This window comes from Aotus nancymaae, unplaced genomic scaffold (assembly GCF_030222135.1).
Source record: "Aotus nancymaae isolate 86718 unplaced genomic scaffold, 86718_ANA_hifiasm-v0.15.2.pri h1tg000092l, whole genome shotgun sequence".
NCBI classification, from domain to species: Eukaryota; Metazoa; Chordata; class Mammalia; order Primates; family Aotidae; genus Aotus; species Aotus nancymaae.
The window spans coordinates 3621304-3641901 of NW_026988507.1; the positions used below are offsets into that span (position 1 = coordinate 3621304).

A 20598-nucleotide genomic window follows, 5' to 3' on the forward strand; every position below is an offset into this window, starting at 1 on the left:
CTGAGGCAGGAGAATCACTTGAACCCAGGAGGCAGAGGCAGCAGTGAGCAGAGATCGCACCACTGCACTCCCGCTTGGGCAACAGAGCAAGACTCCATCTGAATAAAACAAAACAAAATTAAAATAACATAATATATAATAACCTATGAAAATCTTTCCTCTATTTCTTTTTAATAAATATGCAAGTAAGAAGACATTAAAGTTTTATTAGATGTTTCCTTTGGTAATTTTGGTGTTGATTCAAAAATGTTTAAGATGCTTAGAAAATTATCAAATTGTGTTCTGCAGCAGAAAATAGTAAAAATAACTTTAAACTTGCGAGTCTTGTGTGTTATCAGTGGCACCAAATGTATCCATAAAACTGCTCTGCTCAGGATGATGAACTCATCTTCACCATCAGCACCCGATTCTTGCCCAGCCTCCACCGAGCGTACCTGTTGGCAATCCTCCTGATTTCTATAGCAAATGAATTTTTAACAATATCCCATAGGAGATGGAGTAGAATATTCAAGTAGCCAAAATCAAAGCCTTTGTAGATTAGAGTGAGTCTCTTTCTAGGTTAATGGTAAGAGTCCCAGGAAAGGAAATTTGCCATGGACTTCCCAAAAATGAGGCTGCTCTTTCCACTGAGAGATTGTTGTGGCCTTTGAAACATTAACTATTTACTTAAATTTAGGAAAAGTTACCAAAAACTTTCAGCAAATAAAATTGAATCTACTTCAGAGAACAGTGATACTGGCTGAAAACCATAGTTTACATTCCATCTTCAAAGTGAGATAATGCAGGAATGCCAAAAATTCAGCAAAGCCTTCTCAAGTAACAATCTTGTCCTTAAGAAATCATTGGGATTTTGAGCTGTGGAATTTTCCACCCATTTATCCTCTCATTATCTATATTTTTTGCCTCAAGTGTCAGTTGAATCCTCTCACTCACAGTTGTACAAATCACAGGACTTTTTTTCAATTGTCATAAAATAGATACATTATTCATCTACCCAGTTTCATCTGAAGGGAATCCAATAAAGAAGAAATTTTATTTTCCAATAAAATATTAAAGCTGCTTTACCCCACAAGAGACAGAGCAGAAATTCCATCCATGATCTATGTAAGTACAAAACTTTTTGCCTATCGGAGCCTGTGTGAATTTAATTTTATGAAATGTAGAACTCTCTTTTCCTGTTATGCTTCATAATACTTGTGTATGAATATGTAACAAATTCAATGTTTTTATTAGTTTGTAAAGCATTATGTACCATGATGATACCAAGAACATCCCATGCTTTTCCTAGCAATTACTGACTTAGAAGGACACTGTTGACATTTGTGCTGCATCCTTGATAGAAAGCATGTACATATTACAGGATTTGTTTCCCTCTAATGTAAATACAGTGGAGCAGAATATTCAAGTGGTGATTATGCATAAGTCATTACCTTTGCCTCTGGGTTATGGATTGAACTAGAACCCAGGTTAAGGTCATAATAACCCTCTCTTAGCAGAAGCTTCTATCACTAATGAAAAGAGAGTGTGCTAAGCTCAACACACACACCTTTCTAATTGGCAGAATCCAATTCTGATTCCTAAAGTCCTATATAAAAGGAAGGGAGAAATGATGTTAGCATTGATACAGAGGTACATATCAGCTCAGTGTACAAACATAGGTTAATTGTGTAAGGATAAATCTTTCTTTTTTCCAGGAGACAGTTCACCACTCTGACCTGTAAAAGGATTGTGGGAGACATAAAGTAGCAGGGAGAAACCTCCATCTGTCTCCCAACCTACCCTTGTGTTTGCATGTTCCACCCAACTCTCCATGATTGAATAATTAAGTTCTTAGATAGTTACCATGTGTTCTTAAATAGTTACCATCAACCTCAAATGAAAACACTCGGCAAAAAAAAAACAAAAAAAAAATGTGGGATCAGTGCTCTTAGTCCAAAGATAAAAGATACATTATGGAAAAGATAGGTATGACTTTATAAACAAAACAGAACTTTCTCAACAATCTCATTAACCAATACTCTTTCATCGTAAGTGATCATGGTTATTTGGCGTCAGAAGCAAAATATGGAGAGATCTTTCTGCAGACAAGTAGAGACAAGGCATAATAAAGGTAGGGTTAGGTGTGTAAAGAAAATGATGAAATTGACATACTTTAGTGTTTAATTCATAAGGAAGAAAATACATCAAGTAGAGCAGAGATTTAACCCCTTCTGGGTGGAATGTCAAATACACATATAAACAATTATTTCTGTTCCTTTCAGCATCAATGCACATTAAATAGTTTGAACTTTTATCTCAGTACTTGGGTTTGTTTCAAAGCTTGGTAAATACACTTCGTAAGATACTTTCACATATGAAAAGTTACAAATTCCAACATCTTTAACTGTATAAAAAGGTCACTGATTCCAAGTTGAGGAAGTTATAATTTGTGACGATTCCATTTCAAACCATACCCAAACCTACCATTAAACTCACAGCCAGCATCTAAAATGACAGATAGGGAGAATTTCTGGGACTTACACTTTATGGGGGATGAGAAGGGTGGTCCTGTACTAACTGATGTTAAAAGAGCCCTACATTCAACTACAGTGAACCCAGACAACATTCCAACAGCATTACCCAAGTGGTGAGGCTGACCTCTTCTGCAGATGCTTGTACACAAGACTTGATGTTTATTTTGTGATGTCACCTTCCTCTTTCCCCATTTCAAGTTGACCTTGTGTCCATTTTAACCTGGTTTTGTCTGTATAAACACGTTGGGTAAAGGAAAGAACTGTAGGATTTTTGGACCTCCTATTCCTTAGTTGAGGACTTTGTATTACCTTTGACAAATGAGTTTGCTAAAACAAATATTTTAAGAAGTGGGAGAGAGAAGGAGGGAGAGCAGGGGTGGTTATTTAGTCTTCTTGTTTTCCCCTAAGTTAAAAAGTTTTGAAGGACTAGCTCATCCTATGTTTCTATACAAATAAAACTGATAATAATGCATGACTTTTGTTTATCCCTGGAAATCGAGCAAGGCAGGGAAGGAAGGGAATTGAGTGTGATAGGACAGCATATGTCCACAGAGCATAAGAGGGATGTAAGAAGATGTGATAAATTGCTAACCATGTAGAATTAGAGCAAACCCTCAAGGTCAACCATCTCAACTCCATTGTTTTAGAGTTTAAAATTGAGGTTCAAAGAAGGAGGATCTTTGCCCCAAAACAAACAACTGAACAACTGGAGTTATTATATAAAAATGACCATTGCAAACATTTTTAATAATAACAACAAAAATGTAAATGTAACTTATTGGTCATTTGCTAACTGTGTTACCTAGAGCAATTTACTTAAGCTTTCTGTGCCTCAGTCTCAACATCTGCAAAATTCAGATAATAATGGTGTCTATTCTTAGGCTTGCTGGAAAAATCAAATCAGTTAATACCTATAAAGTGTCTAGAACAGAACCTGGAAAGAGTAAGTGTTTGATTGATAAGCATCAATTGTTAATTATTATTATTACCACCACTACTACTAATTTCAGACAAGCATTTTTCAAGTACATGAGATTTTGTTGATGAACTGAAAAATTCAATCCATTGTGGATCGGAATGTTGCTGTGATATGAACATCAGCTTTTAAGGATACACTAGAGCAGAGTCTAGCATTAGCTTAGAGCCAAACAAAGGAGGGAAGTAGGGACAGTCTTATCTCCATGACTAATACTCGCTCATTTTTAAAAGTACTTAAATGTCAATTTTCAAATTGTATTTTTTAAAACTCAAAGAATGGAATTGAAAACCCAACACTTCTATGTCTGTTTTAATTTTTAGAAATCTTGACCAAGCCACTTTCTCTTACTTGGTAGTTTTCATATATGGTGTAAATAACAATCTTAGTCAGGTGTGGTGGCTCATGCCTGTGGTCCCTGCTACTTGGGAGGTTGAGGTGGGAGATAGGTTGGACCCAAGAGGTCGAGTCTGCAGTGAGCCATGATCATGCCACTGTACTCTAGCCTGGATGACAGAGTGAGACCCTGTCTCTAAATAAATAAATAAATAAAATAAAATAACAATCTTTACCTGAATTGTAAAGATTAAATGTACTTGAAAGCATTTCTGGGTTATAAATTTTGCAAAGAATTGTACATTCTTTAAATGCACCGTGCATTACAATTATAAAATATTTATATTACCTTGAGATCACTGGGGGGAAAAATGTCATTTTTGTTTTCTTTCAAGGATTTAGCATTGACCATGGAAATAGCATATGTAATCAGAATATTCATGGGAAAATGTGCTCAAAAGAAAGAACTCCGAGTTTGGAATTGGAGGTTTGAGTTCTAGCCCCAGTTTTCTCATGGACACCTTCGTATGGCTTTGGGCAACTCATTTAGACTTCCTGGCACCATTTCCTTTTCTGTAAAACACAGGGTGCATTAACTGATCTCTTCTCCTCTAATTCTATAATTCTAAATGTCATGCAAATGCTTACATGAATCCATGAAGCACTAAAACCTAGTCAATTTCAGACAATTATTTAATAAACAAAATGTCTCATGAGCAATTCAAGAGATCTTGGAACTGACTTTCAAAACATTGCATAATCATGTTCAGGCAAAGACTTCAAACCCAGAAAGAACATGTTGGAATTGTTTCACCATTCTGCATTGGAGAAAGGCTGTGAATTAATATATTCACACTCATTTAAACATCTCTAATCTCTGAGGCACTTAATAAAGAGAAAAGGGTATTGCCTCTTTCAAAATGAAATATAAGTTTAAGAGGATGCTATATTTCTATAACATTCTCAGCATCTCAGCATCTCACAATGCTGTGATAACAATGTTACTTTTTTTTTTTTTTTGAGACAAAGTCTCACTCTGTCGCCCAGGCTGGAGTGCAGTGGCAGATCTCAGCTCACTGCAACCTTTCAGGTTCAAGCAATTCTCTCCTGAATAGCTAGGATTACAGATGGGCACCACCACACCCGGCTAATTTTTGTATTTTTAGTAGAGACAGGGTTTCACCATGTTGGTCAGGCTGGTCTCAAACTCCTAACCTCATGATCTGTCAGCCTTGGCCTCCCAAATTGCTGGGATCACAGGTGTGAGCCACCGCAGCTGGCCAATGTTACCTTTTTTTTTCTCACACTTCTGATTTGATCAATGTAACAACTTTGTGAAAGAGGTTGGACTCAGGAATTATTGTACCCATATTACAAAGAAATATCTTGGGGAGGAAATAAAATAACTTGCTTCCCACTTAGAGCTGCTGGTCCTCACATTTGGATCTCCTGACCCATATGACACCTGACCCATCCTAGGAGTAACCTCTGGGCTGCAGCTCATGTGCACATTGACCACCTGCCTGCTGCATGGCGGTGAGCAAGATCAGTTCCTAGCAAGGCCTGGCTCAGTTCCCTGTCAGAAACAAAAAGTCCTCCTCTTACTTTCCACCCCAAATCACTGTCTGGGAATCTGTACAGAACTGAAGTGATGCAGTCCTTCTGAAGGACTTCCATGAATAAAAAGGTTCCCAGATAAGAACAATAGACTTATTGATGACCGAATCTGACCCTGCTTCCCATGCTCTGAGGTTTCTCCCGGCAAATGTTTTTTCCATAATCCAGTGGCTGCTTTGGAAGAGTTCTCCAGAACATTTTCATCAGGACTATTTTTTCATCCTACGATTTTGGCCATCATTCAGTTTATTTAAGAAAAAAAAAAAAAAAGGGCAGCTGGGAGTAAATCATGTCCTAGAGAAAAAAAAATCCTACAAGGTTCAAAACATTTTATATTCATAGGTATAATTAGGAAAATTTGAGAATTATACCTGTTAGTCAATTAGGGAGTAACCAACTTGAAATCACAAATACAGGTTCCTGAAAACAACGTGTAATTTTATGTAACTGACTTACCAGCCTGGGTATAGAAACAAGGCCATGATGCATTTGAAGGGCCTGCCCAGGGCTTGGTTGGTAACTAGAATCCAGCAGAACTGGCGGGCTTGGAAGTAAAGGATGGTACAGAGATTAGCTCCACCAAACCATGCCTGTGTTTGCATACATTTATGTTTCCACCCTCATAATGGCTTCATTTCATTTATTCTCCAAACTGAATGGCAGAGACAGCTACTTATTGTGGTACACATGGTTACATTGCTCCTTTTGCCAATTCCATGTAAAGAGCATTGTCACTTTTTCTCTGGATGTTGAAAACAAAATAAACATAGGTCTGAATCTTTGACTCATTTTTCACTTAGAATGGAAGATATTGGCAGCCATAGATATCATTTCACTTAATTCAGATCCGCAAATATTGAAAAACTTCTATGGGTAAGCCATTATGTTAAGTATTTCAGGGGCCTAAATCTGAGCAAGACACAACCTCAGTTTAAAAAAAATGTTAAATGAAGTGGGCGATTGCTGGTAAATATTGCGGGAAATAGGCATCAGAAAGAGATTGTGGGGAACCAGAAGGGATGGCAAGTCTTCAAATTACTGCTTAGAATCAAAGGTCGAATAACAGAAATGAACCTCATGATCAAATACAACATAGATATAAGATTAGGGACCACATGAAATTTTCTTGCTCTATAGCACGTAACATAATTTTTAAAAAGTAAGAAAGAGAGGCACTTTGAAGTTTCCAAAATAGAATGGCTCTTAAGTCAAAGGGATAAGAAGTGGTTTCATGAAGGAAGTGGCATTGAAAATGAGCCTGGAAGGTTGAGTAGGCTTTTAATAAACTAGTAATGTAACTATAGATATAGATACAAATTCATAACTTTAAATGGCACTTTTGCATATAGCATCCACTTTTGCAGACAGAAAGATAAGGTCCCTCCATGCCGGAAGCACACCATGAGCAAATACAAGGACTGGGAATCGTCGAACAGTCTTAGGAACTAGTACATAATTTTCCATGCACACAACAAAACTTTAGTGAGTAACTACTATGTTCTAAATCTGAAATATAGGTGTTACAGGATTTTGAGGCACAGATATCTGCCTTCAAGTGTAACACAGTCTGTCGGACGGGCTGCCATATTATGTTCATATATGTCAGATGGTATTAGGAGATACAGGTGAGAGGCTATGCCTGCATCATGTTAAGAGGGTCCTTAAAAATAGGCTAAGGGTTAGTATTTAATTCAGTGACAATAGAAGATCATTAAAGATGTTAGGCTAAGGAGTAATATCATCTGGGTTGAGTGTACAATTTATTTAGAGTAAAAATATAGAATTCATTCAGAATAAAATGGAATGAGGAAAAAGACTGGTTTAGAGACAACTGCAAAGCACCCAGGCAGGAGGTAATAGGAAATATGAGAGGAAATATGGTAAGAAGTAAGAGGAAGTATGGTACCACTCAAGAGAATTAAAGAGAACGAAAAAAGAGAAACTCAACTGAAATTGACAGTGTAGAATATTGACCTGTGTCGGAGGAAAAGAAAACGTTTGATATGTCCATGCTGAGTTTGAGATGCCGTTGGTGTCTAGCTATCAGTTGGACATTCAGGTCTGAGGTATTTGGGTCCTGAAAAGAAAGATACGTGTGGGCACTATCCTCACGGGAGTGATGGTTAAAGGCAAAGGATTGAACAAGATAGCTGAGGTAGCAAGTGTACATCTAGAAGGAGGAAGAAGAAAACATTCCAGGGGGCACACATATATAGAGAGAAGTAGAAAGAGAAGCATGTGAGGAGAAAGGAGAACTGAGAAAAGAATACCAGGGAAGCAGAGAGGGGGATGCTTAAAGGAGAGAAGCAACAATCAAATGCTAAGGAGAAGTCAGGGAAGCTTAGCCTAAGATGACCACTTGGATCCAGTGCGTAGGTCTCCGTCTGCCTCTGAAAAAGGCACTTCAGTGGGGCTGAGAATGGAAAAGTCAGCACTCAAGATAATGAACAATGAGTTGGTACACAGCAAGGAAGTGGACTCTAGGAAGTTTGATAGGATTATAGAATGAAGATGGAAATGACAATGGAAGGATTGATGGGGAAAGGGTCAAGGGAATCAGGCTGGCAGTTAGAGGGGTTAAACTGACAAGGAAAAAGGGCACATACTCCTCAGAAGCAAATTAGAAAGAAGAAAGCGTAGTAAGGGGCAGTGAAAATACAAAGACTCTCTCCCTAGACCTTGTCGCCCACGCCTATGGGCACAATTACCACCTCTCCTGGAATGACTCACAAATGTCTATCTGCTGCCTTAACCTATTCCTGAGCTCCTGAGCTATATATAAAACTGCCTGCTAAAAACACCTGGCTGTCTGCAAGGCACCTCAACTTCAATTCAACCTACCCAAATCAAATTCATGACCTTTTCTCCCAAACAATGAATGTCATCCTGTACTGTTCCCTGCCTGATAAATGATATCATTATCCACCAAAATTGCCAAAGTCAGAAAGTTAGGACTTACTTCTGCACCTCTATTGCTCTCAACTTCACCCCCAACCAAAGGGCTTTTAATGTCTTCTCAAATCTGCTTTTTCCCCCTTCTAAGCTCTGCACTGCAGCTAGAGTGACCTTTTCAAAACTCAACTCTGAACATGTTCACTCCTGCTTAGATCCCTGCAGTGACTTCCTCTTGGGCAGGGCCACAGTCTGACTTGACTGTTGAGGTCCTATGTTGAGGCCCTATCTGGCCCTGACTACCTCCCTGCTTCACCCCACATTCTCCCCGACCCAAATAATTCCAGTTCTCTTCTACCTTTGAGCTCTGCACATGCTGTTCCACCTGCCTAATACTTCCTTCCCACCTTCCTTTCTACCTGGTTAACTTCTTCTTCAGGGAGATTAGGAGACAGTAGTATATTATGGTGATTAGGACTCCAAGTTTGGAATCAAACAGAGTTCCAAACCCTGCCTCTCGACTCACCCACTGGTTGATCCTAAACAAGTTATATACTGTATCTAAGCCTAAGTTTCTCACCTGTATGTTAACATAAGTCCATACCTCACAGAGATGATTCATAGAAAGCACTAAAATCTGAGACTAGCACATAATGCCCATTTGGTAAATTTCTGCTATTTTTTGTTAATCTTTTTTCCAGCCATGGCTCAATCATCATTTCTTGGAGAAGCCTCTGCCCAGGTCAGCCCCTCTTCATCTGAACCCGCAGTCTCCTTTGTTGCACCCAACACAGATTTAATTCTGCACTTAAGTATAAGAGTTTCAGAATATACCTGTTTTCTCCATCAGAAGGCTCCTTGAGAGCAGGATTCGCCTGCTTTGCTCAGGCAGGGAGCCCAGCCTCTAGCATAATGCCTGACACAGAGTAGACACTCTACCAATACTTCCTCAATGAAGAAATGAATGAATGAGCAAACCACAATAGCCCAGCTGTGGTTAGAGCAGGAGTCAGCATATCCAACTTGTCCTGTAAGCAACAGCCCAGTATTTGGTCATTTGGCCAGTGCATCCTTGCTTTAGCGGGGGCCTGATTAGCAGTTTGTCATCTCATCTATCAATGCCCGTAAATCAGTATTAGCAATATTTATTTTTTAGAAACTAGATGAGTCTGAGGTAAAATTTGTGTTTGTGCAGGCCTCGTTGACCAAGGACATTTGGTCTTCCCTGGTTGAGGCTGATAAAGATGATGACAGCAGGGATGATAATGCCATAATTAACAAAACTTATGAATATTAGCACATTAAACCCTAGAACGCTTTGGCCTAGTAAATGGAACATACAGAACAGAAGCTCCCGAAGGCCATCTCACATGCCAAGTGAGAAACAGTGAGAGAGCCCCATCACTTGCTCTCTTTGGCCCATCTTAATTTTCTGTGTTGTAGACACATACACACATGCCTCACCAGGTCCCCGTGCCTGGATATGACCTTCCCTGGTCTTCTATTAACTGTGACACATGAAATTCATGAGTCAGTCCCCATAGTCTGCATCCCTGCTTCTCCCTCCCCCCAATGTCTCTTCCAAAGAAGACCACTGAGTCGGCTCACATTTTATCTTAGGGAATGTTTTCTGACTACTTCTCTTGGTGTCTGCTAATGGGCAAATACCAAATCTATGGGAAATTCCTACACAGTTCTCAACAAATATGAGGAAAAGCAAATAAAAGTTCCCTATAATTCTTTATACGTTGCTTTTACAGCATGTAAACCCTTTGATTAACATTTGGCCACGTGCAGTGGCTCACACCTGTAATCACGGCACTTTGAAAGGCTGAGGCGGGAGGATCACTTGAGTCCAGGAGTTTGAGACAAGCTCGAGCAACATAGTGAGACCAATGTCATTCGGGAAAAATGACAAGCTAAGTCTCAATCATTTTAGAAGGTTAAGAATGTGTGCCCAGGAGACAGGTCTATGCCTTTCTCTGAAGATGATTTTGAGAGCTCCAAATTTAAAGGGGAAAGGGTGGGACATTGAGAAGTACACAATTTTCATGTAAGAGGCAGATAGGGAAAAATGTTGTTCATGTCTTTGGCTCAGTGAATCTGCATTTTTTAATGTAAGGTGATATAAACAAATGGGGCAGAGGAAAAATCAGATATGCCTTTCTGTCTGGAGGGCAGGGGGATGACTGCACCGGTAAGGATAAGCTATCAATTTATGTTGCCATGGCGAAATTGCGAAATTTTAACAGAAACACCTTAAAAGATTTTGAAGCTCATTAAGAATTTCCTTGTGGGCAAAATATGGCAGAGGTATGTGGCTTTTCATCTTGTAGCCATCTTATTTAGGAACCAAAGAGGGAAGCAGATTTACATAATCCAGTTCCCAGCTTGGCTTTTCACTTGGACTTAATGAGTTTAGGTTCCCAAGATTTAATTTCCTTTCACACCCCTATCTCTACAAAACAAATAAAAAAGTTAAAAATCAGCCGGGCATGTACTAATAGCTAGGACTACTAGCACACACTTGTAGTCCTAGCTATTCAGGAGGCTGAAGTGAGAGGATCCCTGGAGCCCAGGAGTTCAAGGCTGCAGTAAGCCATGATCACGCCACTGCACTCCAGCCTGGGTGACAAGGAAAAACCCTCCCTTTGCCTCTAATGACAAATGGTCTTTCCCTTGGTGGAATAGCTTGGGAGCTTTGGGAACACTGAATGCACAGTATGTTCTGCATTGTCATTAGAATCTGTGCTAATGTTATTAATGGCCTTTCTTTTGTTGAGTACCTAGTAAATGTAGCAAACCAAAGGCCTGAGATGCATTTACTTTACTTGTCATGAAATTAGGTAGTAGCTTCAATGCCATAAGAGTAAAATCTAGGGAGCTTTGTACTCTTTTTAGAACAGGTAAGGAAAATTGAAGTTTTAGCATTCACAGATGATATGGCCCTTTGTGTCCTAGTTTATCTTAGGAGTTCTGTTTGACCCTTGGCAGACTGTTGTCTTTAGTTGAAACAGTAAAGTGTGATTATCCACAATATGATAATGCTGAGAATAGCAAGGAAAACCTTTCATTTCCAGAACTTAGTGATCCTTTTTGAAGAAATCCATTCTTGTCTAGCAATTTTATTACAAAAGCACATTAGTGCTTAAAAATATGAAGTGGCTATGGAGGAAAAAAAGGCGTATGTAACATTAGATGCAAAAACAGATTGTAAAGTCATGTCTATGCTAAGATTGTAACTATGTGAAAATTAGATAACCTATTGACAGTAACTGGAAGGAAACAGTAAAACAGCTGATTTTTAGACTGGCAAGATAAGAGACTTTATTCTCCTTTTTTTCTTGCTTGATTTCTTTTATTGTTGTTATAGTATTATTAGTACAATATAAGATTGTCAGCTGAACATGTATATTATGCTTAAAATTATAATTCTATGCTTATACTACAGACATTAAAAAAATTATACTCCACCTTAAAATTGAATATGGAAAATATGAAGCTTTTGCCTTATCTTTAAAAACTATTATTTATTCTATGAAATAAAAAAGGGAACAACTTCTAGGACAGTTCCTAAAACTGGCAGAAAACAATTTATCTCCTTTGGCATCACTGACAACAGCCTAAAAATGTTTATTTCTTTAATGAGAAATGGTAGAACAAAATAACTTATTATTAAATTTTCTTTCTGATTATCTAGTAGACCAGAGAACATCTTTGCAAAAAAAGGAAAAAAAAAAAAAAAAAACCAACATACATTTGATGAATCTTTAGTGGGACTAGGCCAGAAAAGACTTCACCTTGTATTTGCCTGGTGAGTACTAGTGCTTAAAGATAGAGAATGCTGGCTGGTTTCTAACAACCAGAATTAAATCTCTAAATTATAGGTCTACAAATTCAACTCAGAAAATAACCATACAATGCCCCTGTTTCTTAACCCTCTATTCAGTACTTAGCCCCACAGGGACCTGTTGCCCGTAAACAAAACTGAATATAGAGTTAGGATAAATCTCACAGGGAATAGGCATTTCCTGCTGTCTTAAATTTCCATTTACTTCTTAAATCAAAAGACTCTCATCCATAAGATTTGGCTGCCTTTTCCTTCTCGTGTGCCATGAAGCTAGGTCTTTTCTTGTACACCTTCTATGCAATCCAATCCAACAAAAATGTATCCAGCTGAGTGGCTTCCCAGAGCTGTTAGGTCAACAAGCTCTACCAGCAGGCTATGGAAATACCTATTGGCCTTTGAACACTGTGTCTCATCCACTGGTTAGCACAGTTTATGCTGGACATCTAAACAGTTCAATCAGGAATTGCTGGACTGCATGTTCCTAATCTTCCTCTTCATGTGACTGCTTGTAAGCGGTGAGAGATATCAGCGGCAAAAACAAATAAGTCAAAGCTACAATAATAAGCAATATTCTGAGCAACAAATGAACTACCCAATATCAGTAAATTGACTGCCATGCTAAAAAGAGTGAACTTCATTGTGAGAGCAATGGGGACCGATGGGGAATGACTTTGAAAAGGAAGAGGATAATGTAACCTGGGTTTAGGATAAGAACTCAACCTAGAGGCAAGATTAACATAAATTTCAGAGGACAGAGATCAGAATTGGGTAACAAATAAAGGCTATCGAAATAGTTGAACTGACTCAAATCAAGGCAATGATGGTAGGAATAGAAATGGGATAGACAATAGAGTTTACATGGATAAAATGATGCAACAAATTTGATGCAGAGTAATGAAGAAAAGCACAGTGTAAAGACAGAGTTAAGAAGACATTAGAGTTTCTAACCTGGATTACTGAGTCTGAGTGATGCCATTAATATAGTTGAGGAACCAAGAAGAAATGTTGGTTTAGGGAAGAAGACAATGAGTTTGATTTTGGATATAATAGGTTTAAAGTGTCTGAAGGGACATCCATGAGGAATGGCCCAGCAGACCATTAAGATATGCCAGGGCTAGAAAAGAACATTTAACAGTACAGACTTTGAAATTAAATCCTGGTTCTGCCACTTAGAATAAGTGGCCTTGTATAAGATATTTAAACTTCTGAACTTTCTATTTATTTATCTAAAAAAATGAAGATAATTACATTTAGAATTTGGCAAGCATTAAATAAAAAACATGCGTGGAAAGCACTTGCAATGTCTGACACATAGTAAGTACTCAAATAAAAAAATGGTCTCCCAATGAACTGCTACAAAAATCTCTTCCTGTTCTCATTGTTTCATACTTTGCCTCCTTTGGTCCACCTCTGCATGGCAATTTAGGAGATCTTGTCATAACAAAGAGGAACTCCCCATCACTCCTCGGCCTAAAATCCTCTAAGGTATCCCTCTGAACCATGATCTATATGGTCTGGCATTTCTATTCCTTGGCCCTTGACCATGCTGGTCTCATTCTACCCTCAGGGCCTTTGCACGTACTGTCCTCTCTGCCTGATGTGGTCTCTCCCAGATTTCTCAAGGTTGGCTTTTTTCATCCTTTTGCTATTAGCTCACATGGTACCATCTCATGGAAGCTTTTTGGTGATTGTTTCTTCATCTATCCCAGGCACACTATATCTTGTTATTCTGTTTTCATTTTATCTATAGAACATTACTATTTGAAATGAAAAATTTAAATATGTTTACATGATGTTGTCTGTTCTCTCTGTTCAATAAGAATATCAGTTCCTTAACAGCTTGTCTGTCTTATTTCCCACTCTATTCCCAGTACCTGGCATAGATTAGTCTCTCCATAGTCATTTAATGAATGAATGAATGAATGAAAGAATGAAAATATCTGGAATAATTGTGGACCCTTAAATATAAAGTGTACATTTCACCTCCAGTAAGATGAAACAGTTTGACTCAGAAACATAAGCCCATGATGTTGAGCTACTGTAATCTGGATGTCCCACTGAGGTAAGCCAATTAACCTCTCTGGCCTCCATTGTCCTTCTCCCTGTAAAAGAATGAACAATTGTCACTCTCTTGCCCAAGACGGATGCAGTGAAGAACAAGTGAGATGAAATCTGGCATATGTCTAGAGTTTTACAAGAGGAAGACATTCTATTTAACTGTTAAACCCATCATAAAGATGACTGACACAGGCCAAAATGGCATAATCAAAATCCCTAAAGTCACATCAAACCACTAGACTATGAATCCCCAAAAGGTCCTGAAACAATAGTCTATCAAAATTTCCACTGAGCTACAATCATAATGTAAATCCCAGGATCACAATTCACTGTGGTAGTTCCTGAAATATTATGAAAAACAAAGCCACTCCCCAAATGGATTAGTAATCACAAAGAAAATGCAAAATACCTTCTGCCAGAGCATGATCAACACTGTGATTTCCAGACTCCTGGCTTCCCTCTCTCTGTGGACACAGTCAGTGTCCCCTTGGTACACAGGGGCACACTGCTGGAGCATTCAGTCAGCATCTCCTTGGAGGCTTACTCTTAGAAAAGCTTTTTGACATATACCCAAACAAACTGAAGAAAATATCTTAGTCTTGAGCTCTACTTCAGGCCCAGCAAATGGAAGCTGGCTTTGTAGGTGAATAGATAATGGCTCAGCTCAGGATGACTCTGACTTAAGCAACATCGCTCTCTAATTACCTACCTTCTATGAGAGCAAAGAGATCCAGAAAGCTCATCATACCTGGTATAGAATTTAAAAGAATGAGTGCCTCACTTAGGTGGCCCAGGTTATTTTGACTTTGTTGCTTAGCTGTTGCATAACTTTAGGCAAGTTATTTTAAACTTTCAAGGGATTCAGATTTTAATTTCTAATGTAAGGATAATAGTGCCTGTCTTTAGTTGGTTGTTGTAAGGATGAAAGTGATAGAATAAAATGCTAAGCATACTCAATGAACACCATCTATTCATATGAACCAGTAGCTAATAATAATTATCAGTAATACCTGAATCCAAGCTATTTCTTTTTAATTCATTCAGCAAATATTAATTGGGCATCTGCTTGATACCAGGCTTTGTGTTAGAAGCTAGAGATATAAAAATGAACATGGTAGACTGATCCCTATCTTTGTGCAGTCAACATATTTGTAAATAGGCAATTATGGTGTGGCATTATAAGTGCTATCATGGGAAGAGTCCAGAGTGCACTGAGAGCATCTGGATGGGACATCAAACATGGCCCAGGAAGTCAGGAAGGCTTCTTGGTATAAGTGATGCTTAAGTTATGGATCAAGGAGGTCATCCAAAAGGTTGGAGAGGATGGAGTAAAGAAAATCCTATGCAGAAGAAATACTATTTGCAGATGCCTGAAGAATAGAGAGCAAGGCATTCTTAAATTGCAGAAAGTAGGTTTGAGCAAGGCACAAAAGGCTAGTGAAAAAAAGAGTTTTTGTAAGTTCTTGTTAAAGAGTTTTTACTTTAATCAGAGAACCACCTGGAACATGGTAAGATTTAAGCCAAAGAGTGGATTGGTTGTATTTATGGTAACTCTATTTATAGTAACTCTAGTTGCAGTATAAAAAAATAGATTAGGCAAAGAAATCACTATGAGTCTATGAATTAAAGAGATATCCTTCAATAATGTAGACCAGAGGACATATTCTACAAATACCTAGAAGGGACAATGATGGGATTTGGCAATTGATAGGAAGATAGACTGAGGGAGAGAAAGGGATGGAAAATGAATATCAGGTTGAATGGTAGTGCCACTCACTGAGATAGAAAGTACAGAATAGAAGCAACCTTGAATGTTCAATATAGGATAAGCTGAGTTTAAAATGCCCACAGAGCTCTCAGATGGAATATTCAGCAATAAGGTGATTAAATCAGGCCCAATGATATGGTTCGGCTGTGTCCCCACCCAAATCCCATCTTGAATTGTAGTTCCCATAATCCTGTCATGTCATGGAAGGTGCTCAGAGGGAGGAAATTGAATCATGGGGGCACCTACCTGCATGCTGCTGGTCTTGTGATAGTGAGTGAGTCTGCACAAGATCTGATGGTTTTATAAGGGGATTTTCCCTCTTTGCTCCACACTTTTCTCTCCTGCCACCATGTGAAGAATATGTCTGCTTCCCCTTCTGCCCTGATTGTAAGTTTCCTGAGGCATCCCCAGCCCTATGGGAGTCAATTAAACCTCTTTCCTTTATAAATTACCCCATCTTGGGTATTTATTTTTTATATATTTTTTGAGACAAAGTCTCACTCTATCACCCAGACTGGAGTGCAGTGGTGCAATCTTGGCTCACTGCAACCTCTACTGCCTAAGTTCAAGTGACTCTCATGCCTCAGTCTCCCACATAGCTAGGACTACAGACCCCCACATCCACACCAGGATAATTTTTTGTATTTTTAGTAGAGATGGGGTTTTGCCATGTTGGCCAGGCTGGTCTCAAACTCCTGGCTTCAAGTGATCCACCTATACTGGCCTCCCAAAGTGCTGAGATTATAAGCATGAGCCATCGTGCCTGGCCAGTCTCAGGTATTTTTTTATAGCAGCATGAGAATGGACTAATACAGACCCAAATATTTTTTTGTAATCACCATCACAGCTACCTTCTTTTAGTATTTAATTCCTTTAGTACATGCCCCAATGACCTAGCACACAGGACTTCTGTTCCTCAAATACACCAAGCTCATTTCTAGCTCTGGGCCTTTTTATCTGTTGTTCTTTCTACTGGGAATACTCTTCTCTGAGATGGCCAATTGCCTGGCTTCCTGTCATTCAGATGTCAATGCAGACATTACAGAGAGATCTTCTTTGACCATCCAACCTGAACTCTTCCCAAAAGCGCCCTCAATCACCCTGCCCTATTGTCAGAAATTATCTTGTTCTTTTATTTATTTACTTCTTTCTTATCACTCACACTCTAGAACTGCATTCTTCAATACTATATTTACTAGCCACCTATGGCTTTGTGAATTTAAAGTAAACAGAATTAAATGGAATTTTAAAATTCTGTTTCTTCAATTGTACTAGCCACATTTCAAAGACTTAATAGTCACGTGGCTACTGGCTACCATATTAGGCAACACAGATATAAAATTTTTCTATTATTGCAGAAAGTTCTAATGGATTGCTTGACACTAGAAAGCAAATTCCATGTGAGACACTTCTATATTCCCAGTGTCTACAAGAATGTTTTCTAATCTGTAGGCCATAGTTCATTAGTTGATTAGGAAATTTAGTGGATTGTGGCCAATATAAGTTTTAATGAAATAGAAGAGAAAATAACAAAATATATCACATTAACATAAGGAAAGTAGGAATTTCTTTTATTATTATTTTTTATTATTTTTTTTTTGACAGAGTCTCACTCTGTCACCCAGGCTGGAGAGTGCAGTGGCATGATCTCTGCTCACTGCAACCTCCGGCTCCAGGTTCAAGCAATTCTGCCTCAGCCTCCCGAATAGCTAGGATTATGTGTGCCCACCACCATGCCCAGCTAATTTTTGTATTTTTAGTAGTGATGGGGTTTTGCCAAGTTGGCCAGGCTGGTCTCAAACTCCTGACCTCAGGTGATCTGCTGCCTTGGCTTCCCAAAGTGCTGGGATTACAGGCATGAGCAACCACACCAGGCCAGGAGTTTCTTAATGAAAATTCTATTGTGTATGTGTGTCCTAGGTTGCATTATAAATTGTATTATTTGTTATATGTCACAGTAAAAAAAAAAAAAAAGTACCTGTACCTGTAATATGGGTTCCAATATTTTCACTGAATCAATAAATAAATGAAGTGATTTTATAAAATTTATTTGATTTAATAAAATCTACCCCCAATTACAGCCTTGTGAGGTAGGAATTGTTGTACCAGTTTTAAAGATGAGAAAACTAAGACTACAAGAGTTAAGTGACTTGCCCAGATAACAAAACGTATAAGAATAGGAATTGAGAGTAAAATCCAAATGTGGCTGGGTCTAAATTCAAGGCCCTTAACCACAGATGGGTTGTTCTTGAAGCACTGGACATGGCTGGCTAACATAATCTCAGAAGAATTGAGAAGCTCAGATAAAACCCCAAAGAAGCCCGGTGTTGAAAGATGAGCAAAGGAGGAAGAGTCTTAAAGACCCTAGAGAAGCAGCCAGAGAGGAGTCTTGGGAAGGAAGGGGGGCACACCAGGAAGGAGGGAGAGGTCCCAGTTGTGAAACAATCCAAATTTCAAGGAAAATAAAGACTGAACTTTATTAAAGACGTTGGCAAGAATCATTTCAGTGAACTTATAGAATGCCGAAGACTGACAGTAAAGGGGAGATGAATATAGACAACCGCCAGGAAGTTTGGCTATGAATCAGAAGGAAGAAGCCACAGTCAAGGCAGGGTTTCTGCTTATATATTGTAGGATGTTCTGAGTGTGACTATATGTTGATGTAAATGTTGGTATACTGAGAGAGGATAGTTAAAAGAGCAGAGTTCTTGAGAAGATGAGAGGTGACAAAATCCAGGTAAGAGGTGGGGCAATTGGCCTTGGATAAAGCAAGGAATGCTCTCTTGTTTAATGAGGAGGAAAGAGAGGAAAGGTAAATGCCCAGAGACTAACTGCAAGTCTCTATAGCACAATGTTGCCATAGCTCCTCTCTGATGGCCTCTTTTTTCTCTAAGACACAGAAAGAGAACTTGTGCTGTGAATGAAGAGGGATCAGGAAACGTGTGGAATTGCCGCCATTTAAAAAAAAAAAAACAAACCAAGGTTGTATTTACATTTGGATGAGCATAAGCCCTCAGAAACCTGTTTCTAGTTTTCCAAAATCAGTAAGCCGAAACTTCTCTCCATTGCAGTGCACTGCAGGAGTGGAAATACAAAATGTTGATAGATATGTATTCCAGTCAGGTGAGAATAGAGGAGGGAGCAGACCAGGAAAAGTAGACTATGAGGCAGCACAGAGGGTCCACTTGAAGGTGGAGCCTATGAACTTTTAGTGACATCAGTTGGCAAATGTCATGGAAATGAATGGAAAATCTCTTACTCTAATTGAGCTGTTTAACACATCAGGACTTCGGTAATAAGAACCTGACTTCATCCCTCCTGTAAACACTTAAAGCTGAAAGAAACAAAACATCCAGCACAGACTAAAAGAAAAATATAAAAATATAGCCATTTTATGGGACTTATCTGACCCTCAAGTGCATAAAATCTAAAGCAAAGTTGTAGCCCTTCGGCATCCTCATTTGAGCCTTATGCATTTGTTGGAATTTCCCAATCTTGTATTTATAGGTGCATAAGATGATATTAGTATTACAAGGTTTATTTGAAGTTAAACATAAGTCCTCAAAAATCTGTTCAGAGTTGTACTAAGTCAAATTTTTAAATGCCCTCTATCACTGTGTAGTGAGGTAACAGGGATACAAAACATTAAAATGAATTTCATTCCCAATGGTAAAAGCAAGTTATTATTTTTCTTTATCTTAAATGCTTGACTGCTCCATACCACCATGCTCACAGCCACACACCCCTACTCCCTTCCAATGAGTCAATATTTTCCTCTTTCTATAAGGCTCTTAACATCTCTGAGAGCTCCCCAGTGCCTTTATTGCAGACACACTGGCAATGGAATGCGCCCTCCAGAATCCAGTGTAGCTCTACAAGGCAGGGTCACATCTGCTCTGCAGCCACACCCTGCCTAGCCCAGGGCTGACTAAAACAGAAAGATCAGTAGATATGCTGAAGGCCCTCACAACCATCTGGTGGGAAATGTTGGATCCTTGCCTTACTCCACATACTCCCAAAATTCCAGATACACCAATGTCAGAGACGTGTGAGCCAGAGCAACTCCATCTTGAATAGGAGCTGGATAAAAAAGACTGAAAACTACTGGGCTGCATTCCCAGACAGTTAAGGTTTTCTAAGTCACAGGATGAGCTGAGAGGTCAGCTCAAGATACAGATCATAAAGATCCTGCTGACAAAACAGGTTGTAGTAAAGAAGCCTGCCAAAACTCACCAAAACCGAGATGGTCACAAGAGTTACCTCTGGTTGTCCTCACTGCTTACACTCCCACCTGTGCCATGACAGTTCACAAATGTCATGGCAATGTCAGAAAGTTACCCTATATAGTCCAAAAAGGGGAGGCATGAATAATCTTGAAGGATAGGTTGCATTATAAATTGTATTATTTGTTATACAATATAACAAATAGGAAGGATAGTATATCATCAAGAAATAACCATAAAAATGGGCAACCAGCAGCCCTCAGGGCTTCTCTGTCTGTGGTGTAGCCAATCTTTTATTCCTTTACTTTCTTAATAAACTTGCTTTTGCTTTGCACAGTGGACTCGCCCTGAATTCGTTCTCACAT

The 20598-nt window shown here is 38.8% G+C and overlaps 1 long non-coding RNA gene across 2 annotated transcripts in view; it reads left to right on the top strand.

Annotated features, from left to right (window-relative positions):
• The first annotated feature begins 867 nt into the window (after positions 1-867).
• The window catches only part of LOC105721870 (uncharacterized), a 104077-nt gene continuing 84346 nt past the window's right edge, over positions 868-20598 (top strand). For both annotated transcript variants that reach the window (XR_010339954.1, XR_002477587.2), the window contains exon 1: positions 868-1104. This is a non-coding gene — a long non-coding RNA (uncharacterized LOC105721870). The remainder of the gene's footprint in view (positions 1105-20598) is intronic.